Raw genomic sequence first — 15678 nt, forward strand, 5'->3', positions numbered from 1 at the left:
CGAACTTGCCCCCCCCCCTTTCTTAGGAGCGTGAAAGCATGTGAAGGGGGGTGCGAAGCTGAGCTAAACTGAAATTTTTTTCGTGCTCCGCGCGACTTACATCCTTTTCATATTTATTGCTCTGTATCTAGTCTGAATTTCATATTTACAAATCTCTCATCATTAGTCGTAGCCAGCCATGCCATCAAACTATCATAAGGGGAGGCGTGTCTTAAAAAGTTTGCGAACCACTGTTCTAAGGTATTTTCAAGTTCAATTTCTGGCGTGAAAGCCCGATCTCAAGGCCCACGCAGTTTGAAAGGTTTCAACTGCTAAACATCACAGAAATACTAAATGAGATTGACATAATTCGGGTCACGAGTGTGATTTCAGATTGGCCACTCCTGCTGTTTTAATTATTTCAGTGATGTGCTTATGAAAAACTATTCGCGCGTGTCTTTCGTTGCGATGCGTAAATTAGGGTAGTTATATGTCATCTACACATAGTAGAAGCGTGTTTGAAGCTAACATGGTTATGATGCTGTCAGAATTGTGTGTCCTGGAATTGAACCAAAAGTGGATTTAGTAAACAGATCGCTGCTCACAGATTTAAATTTCAATGATTTTCTAAGAATTGGGACAACCGACTTTCATCTCTATAGTTTTGACAAATATGGTTATATTGAGGTCGACCAGCCTATAAAATCTTGCCTCTGTTTCTGACGCGTGTACGATATCATCAAAGCAATATTTGGTTTGTTTGAAATGAGCATATATATTATCCCCATGTCCTCACTACATAATCAAATACCAATATTGCGTTTTGGTTTATAATCCCAATTTATATAGTGCGGCCCGCAAAGGGATTGAGATGTTGAATGCGTCCCGCGAGCTCAAAAGTTTGCCCACCCCTGGCCTATGCCATAACGATCTAGATTCGGCCTGAGATCATCAGTCCAAGAACACGAAAGCGTGTCTAATCCTGAATGGTGTAGTTCGCATCACAAACACGCTATTGCATCGATCAGTAGATAAACTGCCCAATGACTTAAGAGTTGGATGTAATACAAGATAAAGATTCATCGGACGTAAGACTCCTATGTGTTTACTCTAATTTTATTTAAACAGCAACTAATACTTGGTTAGGTACACGAGTAAACAATAGGGATGGTGTGAACAAACTCAGAAAGGTTCAGGTTCATGTGGACGGAAACTTTTTCGAAAGGTTCTGTGTGAACGCGAACGTGAACCTCATGACGTCACGTGACGTCATATTGCTGATTGCAGCCCTACATTTCAGTGAAGTGATAGCCTATATCAGTGGTCGGGAATCTTTTTCGTCTGAAGAGCCACGTAAGCCCTATATTTTCCATTTTAACTCCCCTGAAGAGCCATACATGTCAATCAATTCACACGTCACAATTGGAAATTCGTGATGTCATGGTAGTACTAATTCGAACTCACTACATGGGATTCGTCGTGGGCACCATATGTTATCTGTAAAAACTCGTAGGCTTCTATTCATTCTGTGATAGCGCAATTCATCGTAAATAGCTCGGAATAAAAAAACTGATATTAATCTAATATAACTATAGCGCTGATTCCGAAAATCTAAATATTGATCGACTTCTTAATTCGGCGGAAACATAAACGTTGCACTACACGTCTACATTTTAACGGCAGTACTAGAAAGCTACTTATCAATTTCGACGTGTACAGTTTGTAATTGGAATGTCATTTCCAAGGCATTTCATTTCTCGGCGTAGATCAGGAAAAGAATGTGTATTTGAAATCTAGATTGATCAACTAACGTATGGTGCAATCCAATATTACGCAGCTCGCGATGCCGGTTATACATCGAATTCGCGAGGGATATTGATCGCTGGCGCTACAGCAACCTAAATTTGAGGATTTTGTAAAGGGGTCGGAGCCCTTAACCGTGGATACGCCGCTGCCTTGACCTCTCAAATACATGTTTATGCTGCCACGAGAGGCCGTTAAGAAAATATACTTACAAGTTGCTGCAATATCGATAAAATTAAGAACAAAATGAGAAATATGTCAAAGAGCCATATCTTATACCCAAAAGAGCCATATATGGCTCGCGAGCCATACGTTCCCGACCTCTGGCCTATATTAATGTATACGATACCTAGCGACGAATCGGGCCACATAATGCCGCAGTGTTGAAGTACATACTGACGTTTAAAACGCAGCCAAATGTATCAACTGTAGGGTTACCATACTTTGCAATCGGCAAAGAAGGCAACTTTTTCAAAATTTTCAGACTTACAATACTGGAGCTAAATCCGGAAAAAACGGTCTATTTTTCCCGACTTTGTCGTTGGTTGACATAAAAAAAGTCATCACTATCGTTCGACTCCCGATTTGCACACTTTTAACTTAAACTTAGTGGCGTTGACTAAAAAAAAGGTCGTCACCTTCGTTCGAACCATGAATTTCCTATTTAGCATCATTTATGCCCATTTTTACTCGAATATCTACAATATCTTAGCTTTAAGACCTGTAAAGGAGGACGAATTGCCAAAAAGGAGGACATTTAGGCGTCCTCGGAAAACATTTAAAAAAAACGTAAAAGGAGTACGTATGGTAATCCTAATCATCTGGAGCAATCAAATACTTTAATAATCCCATAAAATATCTTCCGTCGCTTTTACAACAATTTTTACTAGGACTTGCAAGGTAATACAGGCTTTCGCGGTAACGGTTCAGGCCAGACCGGACAATGTAGTATTCGGCGTTCGAGTATTGATGCGTGGATATTGAGCAGAGTGTAAAACGGGTTTCTATACTTGCTACCTATATTACCCCATTAATAAGTGATACAGCAGTAACCAACCCCCCAATCGCATGGATTTGGTTTTTATGAATCAATAAAAATATGAAGAAATGAAGATTGACCCCGTGCGCCTACTAGATTTTTTGCATCAGACAACCATATCAATTTCATTGATTGGTTGAATAAGCATCAATCGCTGACTACCTACATGCAGTGTGTATTTCGCTCTTGATGTTGTGTGATTGCGGGTCAAGCTCACACCAGAGAAACACTAAATATTCACAAACGGAAAGCTGGATATTTTGGGCTAACTTTTGTCACAAAGCAAATAAATTTTTTGAGGTTATGAAGGTACCTGCTCGTTTGGTGTTGATATTTGATGCTACCAGCGCCATGCATAGATCGGTCCGCAATTGAAATGCAATAAATTACATCCAAAGATGTTGCAATGACTTGAAAATTGTAATATGTGAAAAAGTTTCACAGTGCAGAACCTACCAAGGTTCGTCTGTGAACGGGAAGCTCTACATTTCTGAGGTTCACGCACAGAACGCGAACGTGAACTTCGCGTTCACACCATCCCTAGTAAAGAAAACTTGTTACATATCTAATGTGCTAATTGTTATAGTTGAAGAAAATTGAAAATGCCAACGTGATAAATGCAAAATTCTGGTGCCAACCAACATGAATATATGCCAAAATTCAAATACTTTACATTCAAATATTCCAAATGTAAATATTGGTATTGGCTGCTATTACCTACATGGTCCGTACACGGCGGGCGTTTTCGAGTAACTGATACCGATTCCACTACATCTTTTTTTCTAGGCAGTGACGTAATCCTCTCGCCCGGAAAAATTCTATCAAACTTTGCAATATAAACGCACCGGGAACGTTCATCACTTGTGAACTAGAAAAGCACACCTACCAACAACTTTTTAGAATTGCGTTCAAACGAAAAAAAAGTTACGGACTCATTGTACTTAATATCCTATCAAGTTTATTTGCATTATTCCACGTCAGAAAAAGTGGGAACTATGGAAAATTTTCATTCGCATCAGTCGCACCAAGCTTGTCATTCACCCTGAAATTATCTTCATTCGCAAAAATGCGAACCGTCACACAGGTTGAAAAGTACTGGAGTGGAGAAATCGATAATCTTCCACTCTCGACAACTAACGAGATTTTGTTTATGTAATATATTCTGCTTATCAAAACTAAAATGTATTTATAAATCTTCCTACTGATAATCCACACAATCGCCATTGTAGTGAGAATGAACTCTGATTTGATGTTTGTTTATTTTGGGGTATTCATGGTGTTTGTCGACTACTATGGTCATTTACACCAGGTCGATATTCTTGTTATTTTCCGTAACTGCCGACTTATAGCACGGCCCACCTATAGGCTTTTTGTAAGACACCGCTGACGCGGATGATGTGGCGAGGAGGAGCCCTAGGTAAACCTCCAACACTTAGGTATCAGAATTCGGAAGTCGACCTCGGTCGGACTCGAACCCGCACCCATTGGTGGTGATTTGATGTAAACGGAGCTTGAATTTTATTGTATTCTTCCTAACTAGGAATTTAGTTCAATTTCCAAGCTTTTGCGAATTTAGTAATTTTAATTCTATTCTAACTCGGAATAGCTGAGAATTCTAGAGTTGTCTAAATCTGCATGAAAACTCCATTTTATTACATCTGAGTAGAGCATACATGAACTCCATTTGGAATCGATAATCCGCCAACTCATAACAACCGATGAGATTTTGTTTAAGTTACATACTCCGTTTATCAAAACTGAAATGTATTTTTAAATCATCCTACTGATAATCCACACAATCGCCATTGTAGTTTTGTCCGCAATCATGTCGATGCCATCGGAGAAGACACTCCCAAGACAATCTAAATCTGGCCCGCATTCGTCACTTCCGGATGTGCAATCCTTTACTGCGTCACATATCTACAAATCGATAGTCATTTACAGTTTCATAAATGATTAATTATATTACCAGACGACGGATATTTAGACGTCAACAGGATGCACTGAGCAACGGGCACTGTGCTCTAAATATGATGCGGTGACAAATTAAATATGAGAGTGTGAAAAAAATTTTGGAAGCAACAGCAACCATTTTTCTCAGAAATTCACCGTATTCAAACCGCAGATAAATGGTTACCACGAGTGTTCCTTTCCACTTCATCTCAAGTATGTGGTGTCGAGGTAACGCTTTATTGCTGCGTAACCCTTTTTTCAAATTTCTGACTCGATTTACGTCACTATTGTACTCACTTGACGCGATGCAGCAAGGAATCAGCCAATCAGTAAATATTTTTAAGGAATTGTATAAACCGTGTTTCGAACTTTTTGTTCCATCAGTAATCATACCAAATATGTATGGCATGGCAGACTAGGTTGAATGTTATCGTTCTATTATGACTATCCGCTACTAATAGGCGCTGCCAAAATGTCCATTTCATCACGAAGAAGTAGCCTATTTGGGATGTGGATCATAAAGTTAGACCAGATTAATGACTGCAAAAACGATGCTAAATTTAACTCGAATAAAATTGTCCTACATTACGAGTATGGGGATGGGCACAATGATTCGAGTGTACTCGAATCTGAATCGAGTGTTTGAGGCGAGCAGTGAGATCCGAAGTTTTCGGGGATACTGAAATTATAGATTCCATACATTCTTTCCACGTGGAAGCCTGAACCCTCGATTGGCCAGCATTTCATAACACGTAACACCACAAATATGCTACACGAAGCTACGCGCGCTGGTAGAAATGCAGGGTCCAATCGGCAACATTGGGACAAAGCGAAATATTTCCTTCAATATTGGAATTCGGCATTTTCAGCAATATGTTAATCTAAAGTATATATATATCGACTTTCAATTAAATAATTAAATAAAAGGGCAAAAGAAAACAGGAAACAAAAGAACACCAAGATAATCCGTTTTGGGCCCTTGTTAATCGCCTTCAGCGTGGGCGGTCGTGGGCGTCTTCGAGCGAAAGCCCTCGTGGCGCTAGCTCGGTCTCTATTGTCGAGCGCCATGTGGTTCTATTCCAGCCACCTCTGCGCCATGGCTCCGTCGGAATGTGGTTGAAGATGGCGGCGGCTGGTTGATCGTCTTGATGCCGCACTAGATGACCGATTAGGCGGAAGCGTCGTTCAGCAGCCAGCAAACGGCATGGGACCGTTTTTGTAAGTTTGCACAGAGCATTGTTGGATATGTGCTCCGGGTGGTGGATGCCGAGTGCGTAGCGGAGGAGTGCATCGTAGTTGGCGTTGAGTGTCTTAGCCAGCTTTTCTGTCAGCGTGAGTGCTTCTACTCCGTAGAGAAGAACCTGCTCGACAGTGGTACGGAAAATGCGGGTCTTGAGCTGGGGTGAGGCACTTGAGTGGAAGAGGCAATGAAGCCGTCTTGCCGCGCCCCAGGCCTTTGCTCGCCTCGCCTTCAGTGCTTTTCCAGAGTCCGCGACGTCACCCAGCAAACACAGAACCATAAAAAAACCTTTCGGGATGGTTTCGAATGGTTATTTTAGGGTTTCGATTTTTATGTTTCAGAGGTATGTTTAAAATACGTAGGAATAATGATCTTGAGGATAAAATTATTCTGTATGAATTCTAATTTGATGGTAAGTATTCTGATGTGGGAAGATATTTGGAACCTGTAGATACCGTTGCGCTTTGATAGAGTGCTGACATCAGTATAAATTCGTGTTACTTGGTCGAAAACCTTATTTTCTGATTTACGGTCATCATTATATACAGCCTATATTCATTGTCTCGTGAGTCTCGTCTGTTTCGCTAGCTGAGCATGAATCCCAGTTTTATTGCGAGTAAATATAACTAAATATGTCGAATGGGTGCACTTAACTGTACGTGGTTATCCGAGCGTGACTTCTAGATTATTCTGGAAATTTGAACCGCGCTTCGCGCTTCGTTCGCGGGATGGGATAACTGTTTCGGAATGTGGTTGTAGTTGTGTATGTTAAATTCTGGAAGCTGGAATTGCGACTGGTACGGGATGTGGGTAAAAACTAGGTGTACGGTACATAGTTGAGCGAGAAATATGCTATTTTGAAGGAATACCCTGTAGTTTATGACTCCGAGAGCTGTTAGACTTGCTGCAAACAGTTCGAAAATTACATCTATTTCGTTTCGCTTGTTTCGGTGGCTGTAATAATAATAATACAAGCATTTTCAGCTATTTATAACATTATAATGTAGCATGTTATCAGGGACAATCACCTTACCGGACTGCATACTATATGGGTTGCTCAATGGCTTTGTCGTCTGCAGTTATCCACGTAAGTTTCTAAAATTATGCTTATATGAGTCATTTTCGTATCATATTATGATAACATACCGTAACATGTAGGAGATTATATGACACAGCTTACTGGGTATAATCTTAGCGCTGGCGACCAGCTGTACCAACTACTTTTTCAATGATTCCTAAAATATTAATTAAAATCTCGTCCGGGCACTGAAACCCCCTAAAATCTCCCACAAAGTTGAAAATTTTCATTTTACTGAACAATAGGGACGCCCGAGATGAATGCCGATTAACATGTGGTACGCACGGAACCGATTGTGACGCCATGCCATTGAGCGTCTCGGCGAAGTCAAGCCGTGCTCCCGGTGAGGCCGTGACCCTCTGAGTATGTTGCTAGAGATTGATGTGATGCCGATATACGTCCTATTCGAGTAGTTTTAGTATTTCGCGTCGTTGCGCATTTACAAATTTGAGAATACAAATGATAGCACTGAAGCCAACGCATATTGTAGAACTTACAATCAACATCAACCTGTACTTATTTGAAGCTAGCTGGCCAATTTACAAAACAATATTATATAGTTCCATTCGGGTCTTAATGGTTCCTAAACTTCATTTGAATTGGCAATATTGGAACGTAGTTTTGAGTGTTGCAACCAATGTTCCCTGTAAGCTGCTCAAGTGTGCAATTGCGACATGCTGACACTGTCTCTGGGCACAGAAAATTTAAGCTGCGCACAAAACATCAAAGTGATGACCTTTTTTTAGTCGCTGCGCACTGTTGTCCAAGTTGAGTGCGTGCAGACTCTTGAAAAATTGGAGGGAACATTGGTTGCAGCTACTCTGAGTTGGTTACATCGCATCAATCGCCGTAAACGCGAATACGTCCTAAAATGCAAGTAGCCTACTTTCATATTTTTTGTCGCGCATATAAAAATTTGGACAAATAGAAATGAGAACACACCAGTTATTCTCTTCGATTAACCAACTGATTAACAAAACAGCTCATTCTCATAATTCATTCAGCTAAGTCCTAAACGGCATCCCAACCAAACCAAAAATGGCATAAACAGTGGTGTGTGATCTAAGTGGTTTTTGGCCTCCATGGGCAGGTTATTAGCGACAATATATAGCCAATAACTGTATCACATAAGTCGGAGTTCGGATTTCCTTGCGATTATTGCCTTTCCGAAACTGGTTTGAATGCATAATGGGAAAGGGTCGAATGCTTTGTTTTAAATAATGAATCGCCTAAAAAGTATTTGTTTTGATCGGCGTCGCAGATATCGCAAATGTATGATTTCAAACTGCCGAACATCCCAATTATAGGTTAAATTTATCTATCTATGATGCACTATTCGCACTGTTTCGTTAATTAGCCTGTTATGCGCAGATAACACCTAGTGTGTTATCGCACTGGTGTCTCATTCACATTAGAACTATGCTATAATACTGTCAGTTCCGATGAAATTTATGACCCACAAAGAGCCGAATGGATTCATCTGCTACGTGCAAGGAAGTACGCATCTATATCGAATTCCACAGTGATATGCGTAGGTAGGCTTCATTTGTATAATCAAAATTCGTGGATGCGCGATGATGCGAAATGCAAAAACTACTCGACGTATTCGGGTCACATTAAATTATATGTCGCAAAATACTCTGACAATCATGGGGAACACAGCTCGACTTTGCCGAGACGCTTGTTGGCGTCACAGTCGAAAAGAGACGTTATTCGACTATTGTCTACGGGCGATACAATTGTTAGAAACAATGCAGATTCGGACATTGTGGGTTATTTTCGGGGGGTTCCAGTGGCCGGACCAAATTTTAATTTATATTTTCGAAATCAATGTGACAGTAGCTTTCGATTGAGACCGGTTAAACAAAATTTTGAGCTCGAGTTGCCAGTGCTAAGATTACCACCTACTGCTTTCGATTCCAGAAACAGCAGCACTGATTTTTTCGGAAGAGCAAGCAGATGCGTAAGAGCTGGCAAAATTGGTAAACTTCTTGACCGGAAAGTGAATTAAACTGTTCTACAAAAAGATTGTACCGCAGGTATGTGGCCGAATATTTCTAATACTTCCGAGACTTATGGCTAGCAAAACATGATATACAAATTGCAGTTTACAGTTCATCCAACGCAGAAGCAACTTCCCACTTGGCAGACCGGACTGTCACAATATCACACTGAGACGATCGCAAAAGTGGATTTACATACTTTCGTAGTATTCCCTCGGTATGTCTAGAATTTTTAACCGGACTGACTTTGATAATTATAATGATATCAAAAACTCAATCTCAAACCAAGTATCAATGTTTGATTCGTGGATGTGAAGCAATAACTGCAACTGCTGTACCCAGAATCCCTCAATAGGGTTCTTTAGAGTAATGAGGTATTTTCAGTAACTCGAGACTATATTTTCATGCTTTGCGGGGATAGTTATGTGCACTAGATTCATTTTAATATTCTGAAAACAATGTTGGGGTCGAATATCCGCATTTTAGTTTCATGACCAAAAGTATTTAAGAACCCCTGTAGATACGATACCGCCATATTGTATATTTTGACTCGCGTCAAGTCAGGTCAATCGATTTTCGAAGGTTACTCGAGTCAAGTCAAGACACTCGATTTTTGAATGTGACTCGAGTTAAGTCAAAATTCAAGTCAAGTTGCCTTTTCGTCGTATGAGGCATGATTATGTCATTGCATTTTGCTAGCTGTCTGAAACAGATTGAGCGGTAATTGACTCTGAGCCAATGAACGAATATGGAGTTGAATATACGCGCAAGAAGACGCTGTATCGCTCACATATACGCAGAACTGTTAAACTGCGTAAGTAATTGCACAACCTCAGTTTATAGAACTTCTAGAACTGGTAACTTTACCAGCAAAAATAGAGAATAGAGAAATAAATTGATAAGATGCAATACATTACCCTTTTACAAACAGATATGATACATTGATACACCATGCGTTAGTACAACGACGAAGCCGTTTCTGCTAGTGCGGAATAGTTTTGTTGGGCACAGGCGAATAGCTTATTTTGAAAAAAAAAAAACAATAATTTGAAACTGACATCAATTTCAGCATTCAACCGTCAGCCACGTGTTGCACATCTATCCATAGATTAGTTATCAATACCTATATCTATAGCTACTGTTCGGTCAACTGGAAAGTTACACGGCACATTGCATTGAAATAGCAGTGACGTAACGTTAGCAGTCTTCTCACAACTTTTCTGCAATCTTAGTTAAAACTCAAGACTCAAAGCAAGAGGCTTGGATGCATGATAATGCATTTTTGTTTTACTTCTAATCCAATTCCTGGTTTTCCTGTAAAGGCTACTGTAGGCCTATTGTGTGAAACGAGCTAAGCTTGCTGTACGGTACAGACATTTGCTATTCTCATGTCCATAATAAGAATGGACCATGATTTGGAACTTGATGCGATGTCCAAGTTTTCTCGAATTTAGTCATTTTAATCTAATTTGTATACAAACTGTAGCTATAATTCTAATTTAAATCTAATTTGCAGACAACTGCTGTGTAGCTATAATCCTTATTCTACTCTGATTCGGAAATATATCTAACTGTAATTCCAATCTAATCAGGAAAAGCTAAAATATTTCTAATTGTCCAAGTCTTTTTGTGAAGTCCTTCTCGGGTATGATCGTTGCACTTGAATAATTCTGTTTGTATATTATGACTTCAGATAGCTGGATTCAGCTCAGTTGGAGGCGACACAATTGGCCAATCTGTCAGATCCATCATGAAAAAGGTCGCTACTACCCGTGTGTGGAGCAGTTACAGCCGTGTTGGAAAATCTGGGAAGGAGGCTTTTAACGAGCTCGCGTTGTACAAGATCATATATAGTGAGCAACATTTATGTTTGCCTTCGAACCTATCTATATGTGTTCAGTAGCCTACCTTACACCCCATGTAAATGTTGAGCTAGCTCAGTGGTTCTCAAACTTTTTTGACAAGCTACCTTGACAATAGCTAAAATTTTCGCCACCACTCCTTTATCGTCATCAAAAATATTAAAACGAGCAGCCAGAATATTAGCGACCCCAACACATTGTCTGGCGGCGTGCAGGGTATTCTGGCTACACTATGTTACCAGCCTGAACTATCGCGTCTCCAGCAGGACTGCCGTGTCTGCGCAGAGTGTGCGAATGTTAGCCTGACCGCGGACTTTAGGCTGTTGATGACTAAAATATCAGTTCCGACATGTTGGCGTAGCCAGGAGCCATCTTCGTATATGACCATAAAGTAGAATATCTCGTAACGGACTTATTTGTCTTGATATTTTTTTAGCGCTGCGCTCGATTTATTGCCAATCGATTTCTTGCTTTTAGTATTGGTGTCTCCTCCTGAAACGTCTTATTTACGGAATTGATATTAGCTATATTGGCAATTATGCGAGAACGTGTCGTCCGACATACGACTTCGCGTCTGCACTCGCGAAAAGATCGTCGGCGATGAAACCTTTGCACAAAGTGATAGACGCACTTTCACTGAACTCTTCGATATTGATATGTCCAAGCATTGATTAATCATGTCCTGGCCAAATGAGCCCAGCGGTTTACAGTGTCGACCCACAATATATGCAACTAACAATGTTTTATCGACCTAATTCTTTCATTAACTTTAATATTATTTTCGCGCTTTGCGCGACTAGTACATGTTTTCATGACATAATTGTTAACGATTTTGATGTGTGGTAATATGAGTCCTTTTTACCATTACCTATAATCCGGTTCGCTCCTATCGAACGACTAAAAAAGCACATCAACATTCAAGTGGCCCACGCAATGGTTCGGAAATCTCATGTGGCCCTTTGGCCGAAAAGGTTGGCCACCCCTGATGTACGGTATCAATAAATTTTTGTCAATCATTATTCAATCGATTAACCAATTCAGTGTCATGGTTCAATTATTCAAATGTAATACGATGTAATGTTATTCAACAGAATATTATGTAATTTAACATTGCAAGTCTATTATGGTTAGTGCAGGGGTGGCCAACCGTTTTCAAAAGTCTATTATGGTTTGTGCAGGGGTGGCCAACCTTTTTCAAATTTTTTCAAAGTTCACGAAACAATTAGGTCAATGAAATGTTAGTTGCATATATTGTGGGCCATCGCTGTATACCGCTGGGCTTATTTGACCAGGACATGATTAATCAACGCTTGGACATATCAATATCGAAGAGTTCAGTGAAAGCGCGTCTATCACTTTGTGCAAAGGTTTCATCGCCGACGATCTCTTCGCGAGTGCAGACGCGAAGTCGGATGTCGGACGACATGTTCTCGCATAATTGCCAATATAGCTAATATCAATTCCGTAAATTAGACGTTTCAGGAGGAGGCACCAATACTAAAAGCCAAAAATCGATTGGCAATAAATCGAGCGCAACGCTAAAAAACATCAAGACAAATAAATCTCTTACGAAATGTGCTCCTGGCTACGCCAATACGTCGGAACTGATATTTTAGTCATCAACAGCCTAAAGTCCGCGATGAGGCTAATCAAATTTTCGGTTGGTCTTGCAAGTTAACGATAAATTACCTGGGTAATTTATTTGTTGTTGATATTATAACTAATTTCGAGAATTGCTTTGCGGGCCACTGAACCTTCTCGCACCCCACATTTTTCCGGCCCTGGGTTAGTGCCGGATTCACAGTGTACCCAGTCTTAGGGCAGAGATAATAAAGTCATTCCGTTTTGCTGGGTAAAAGACGGATTAATCGGTCATTTATCTTCAATCAAATATTATAAAGTCAAATATAAATGCAAAAGGCGTTGTATCACTCACACGTAGAACTGCTAATAGCATGTGTGAGTAACTTTATAGCTACACGCTACGGTCTATTATCAGCCAAAATAGAGGATCGAATACGAAGCCTCGAGAAGTTGCAATAAATTGATATTGTACAATATACTACTCATCCGTGAGAATAGAGACGCATAAACTATATTCGTTCGATTTAAATTATACAAGAGGGTTGGTAAAAGATAGCACCACGCAATTTAAGCACTGTGCTGTCTGAGAAACAAAGATACCTTGCTAACAGAATAAACTACTACTACTACGACGACAACGCAAGCATAAGTTATGACCGTTTCGTTTGCGGTCAATTAAATTATGATGTAAGAACGGAGGATCAGTGGAAGGTGCGATCAGTGAATGGCTGTTTGCTCTCACAAGTGACACCGGCATATCGCAAAAAATCCGAACGTACATAAGATATAGGGTTATTTAATTGACACCGTTTACTTGATTACTTGAAATTGACTCGTAAATTTTGCTCCGAGTCACGAGTCAATCCACATATCTGGAGCGACGAGTCGAGTCATTTTTGCAAAGAGACTCGAGTCAAGTCGAGTCATACGAAAGAGTTGACTTGAGTCCGACTCGAGTCAAGTCAAGAGTCGACTCATCCCAACACTGCGTAGTACTAAGAACTATCTAAACAGGATCGAGCATGTCTTTAACATTCAATGTTGTTGTTTCTCTGTAGAGTTCTATCGGGAAAAAGGCAGAATGCAGCTTCTTGTCCTCGTCGTCAGAAGATGAATATTGATCAAGACACTCAGTTGGCTTTGGGATCTTGATTATTTTTTCATTCGTTTGTTTTGTTTCGTTCTGAGTTTCTTTGACACTGTTTTCTATATGAATTATAAGTTCATCAAATGCAATGTGTAGTGTGATACGTGTATGTGTGTGTCCGCAGCCAACCTCAGGTATGCCTAAATATGGGAATATAGTAATGTTAGTATGTCAGGATGTTTTTTGACGATCGATTGTACGTTCTAAAGCATTGTAGATACAGAGTTTTATCTACGTTTTATTAACGATCCCGATTTTCGTGAAAAACGCGTTGAAACGCGTCGACACAAAAACCGACTTAAAACTAACCTGCCAGTCTTTAATATGAACCAAATAAAAACGTTTTTTTAACCTCAATGGGCTGTTTCGTGTTTGCTGGGCAATACCGAGGTATATAAAACTCTTGACATTCTTGAGCCTGACTTCTCCCAGTTGAATTGGTGTCGCGCTCTCCGACAGAGCTGGTATGGCCAGAACCTCAGTCTTTTTGGCATTGAACTGGAGGCCATAAGAGCGGCGGCGGCCACTAGTTGGTTGATGAGGCGCTGTGCCGATGCGGTATTCGGGGCAAGCAAGGCGAGGCCGTGTGCGTAGGCAAGAATACCTACGTGGATAGCCTCGCGAGTCGTACGCGTACGCGTTCCTTGCCATGGCCGCCATTCAAAGAAGTCCGAGTTGTCCGGGAAAGCCGTTTGTAGCACGAAGTCAAGGATTATCACGAACAGGAATAGTGCCAAGGTGTCACCTCGAAGCACGCCAGCCGAAGTGGTAAAATCTCCGCTTGGACCGTCATCTGTTTGGACTCGCGCTCGTGTGTCAATGTAGAGGGTCATAATGGCGTTCCTTATCACCTCAGGAATTCCATAGAATCTGAGGCTCTTCGCCATGGCTGGGCGCGAGACCGAGTCAAAGGCTTTTGCAAAGTCAACAAAGACAGCCACAACATTCTTTTTGTGTGAGCGGCAGGTGTCAATGACTGTGCGCAGTGCCAGGATATGCTCTGTTGTACCACGGGATAGTCGAAATCCATTCTGGACATTCAGGAGCTTGGTAGATACTTGCTCACGTATGCGAATGAGCAGTACTCGGTCGAACAGCTTGGCCGCGGTCTGCATGAGGGAGATGCCTCTGTAATTCGCTGGGTCAGTCGCAGCGCCTTTCTTGTATATAGGCACGATTTCGCTCTCGTGCCACTCGGGCGGCACCGGGCCTTTTCACCACCACTGTTCATGACGTCGAGGAGCAAAGGTGCAACGCCCGAGGTGTACGCAGCCGTTGGAATACCGTCCGTACCGGTGGCCTTGAATTGTGGTACATCAAGCATGGCTATCCCGAGCTCAGCTAGCGTGATCAGGTTTGTATCGATCGCGAGAGGAATTGCTGCTAATGAAGGCGGTGCAACGAGCACATCGATGTCCGGTGCAGGTGTAGATAAGAGGGTCTCGAAGTGTGATGCGAGGTCTTGCGTACAGGCCTTCACGCGGGTCCTCTTGAAGCCAACTAGTTCACCGATGGCTTTCCAGGCTGCTCTTGACCGGCCTGCTTCCAACTCGTTTTCCACGGAAAGAGCAATAGCTTCGACTCGTTCCTTGCGAGCAGCGTTGTAAACGTTAGTTAGGTGCGGAGCGGCCTCGTTAGCATCGCTATGTGCGACGCGTCCAGCGTTCCAGAGGTGTACGCGGCACTTCTGAAAGTCTTGAGGTTCTGGCGTGCACTGAGCACCGCTGGGTCGGATTCCCAGGCTAATTTTGGCCGTGCCTTGCTATGTGCCTCACCGAGCGTTTCACGGGCTGCATTCTTGACTGCTGCCACAAGTGGCGCAAAGGCGGTCGGTATAGTATTTTGGATCTCGTGGGCGTCGAGTGTGTATGGTAAAGTCTTTCATCTCATTTGCGTCCTTGAGATCAAGCCAATTTGGTAGGGGATCTTTCAGTGTACGCTTCGGGACGAACGGTAGGCGTTCGCGAAGCGTGGACAACACCATCTGAAG

General features: G+C 41.5%; 1 long non-coding RNA gene across 6 annotated transcripts in view; it reads left to right on the forward strand.

Annotated features, from left to right (window-relative positions):
• The window catches only part of LOC145459390 (uncharacterized), a 117628-nt gene extending 103851 nt beyond the window's left edge, over positions 1–13777 (forward strand). Inside the window, exons 1-6 of one of the 6 annotated variants that reach the window (XR_013921367.1) lie at positions 6994–7101; positions 8530–8627; positions 9016–9131; positions 9200–9312; positions 10789–10948; positions 13600–13777. This is a non-coding gene — a long non-coding RNA (uncharacterized LOC145459390). Of the gene's footprint in view, positions 1–6816; positions 7102–8529; positions 9132–9199; positions 9313–10788; positions 10949–13599 lie in introns of those variants that run through there. The other 5 variants (XR_013921365.1, XR_013921368.1, XR_013921366.1 and 2 more) reach the window with 5 other exon arrangements.
• The last annotated feature ends 1901 nt before the right edge of the window (positions 13778–15678 follow it).

This window comes from Botryllus schlosseri, chromosome 16, assembly GCF_051294905.1.
Source record: "Botryllus schlosseri isolate E-star chromosome 16, Bs_hap1, whole genome shotgun sequence".
NCBI lineage: Eukaryota > Metazoa > Chordata > Ascidiacea > Stolidobranchia > Styelidae > Botryllus > Botryllus schlosseri.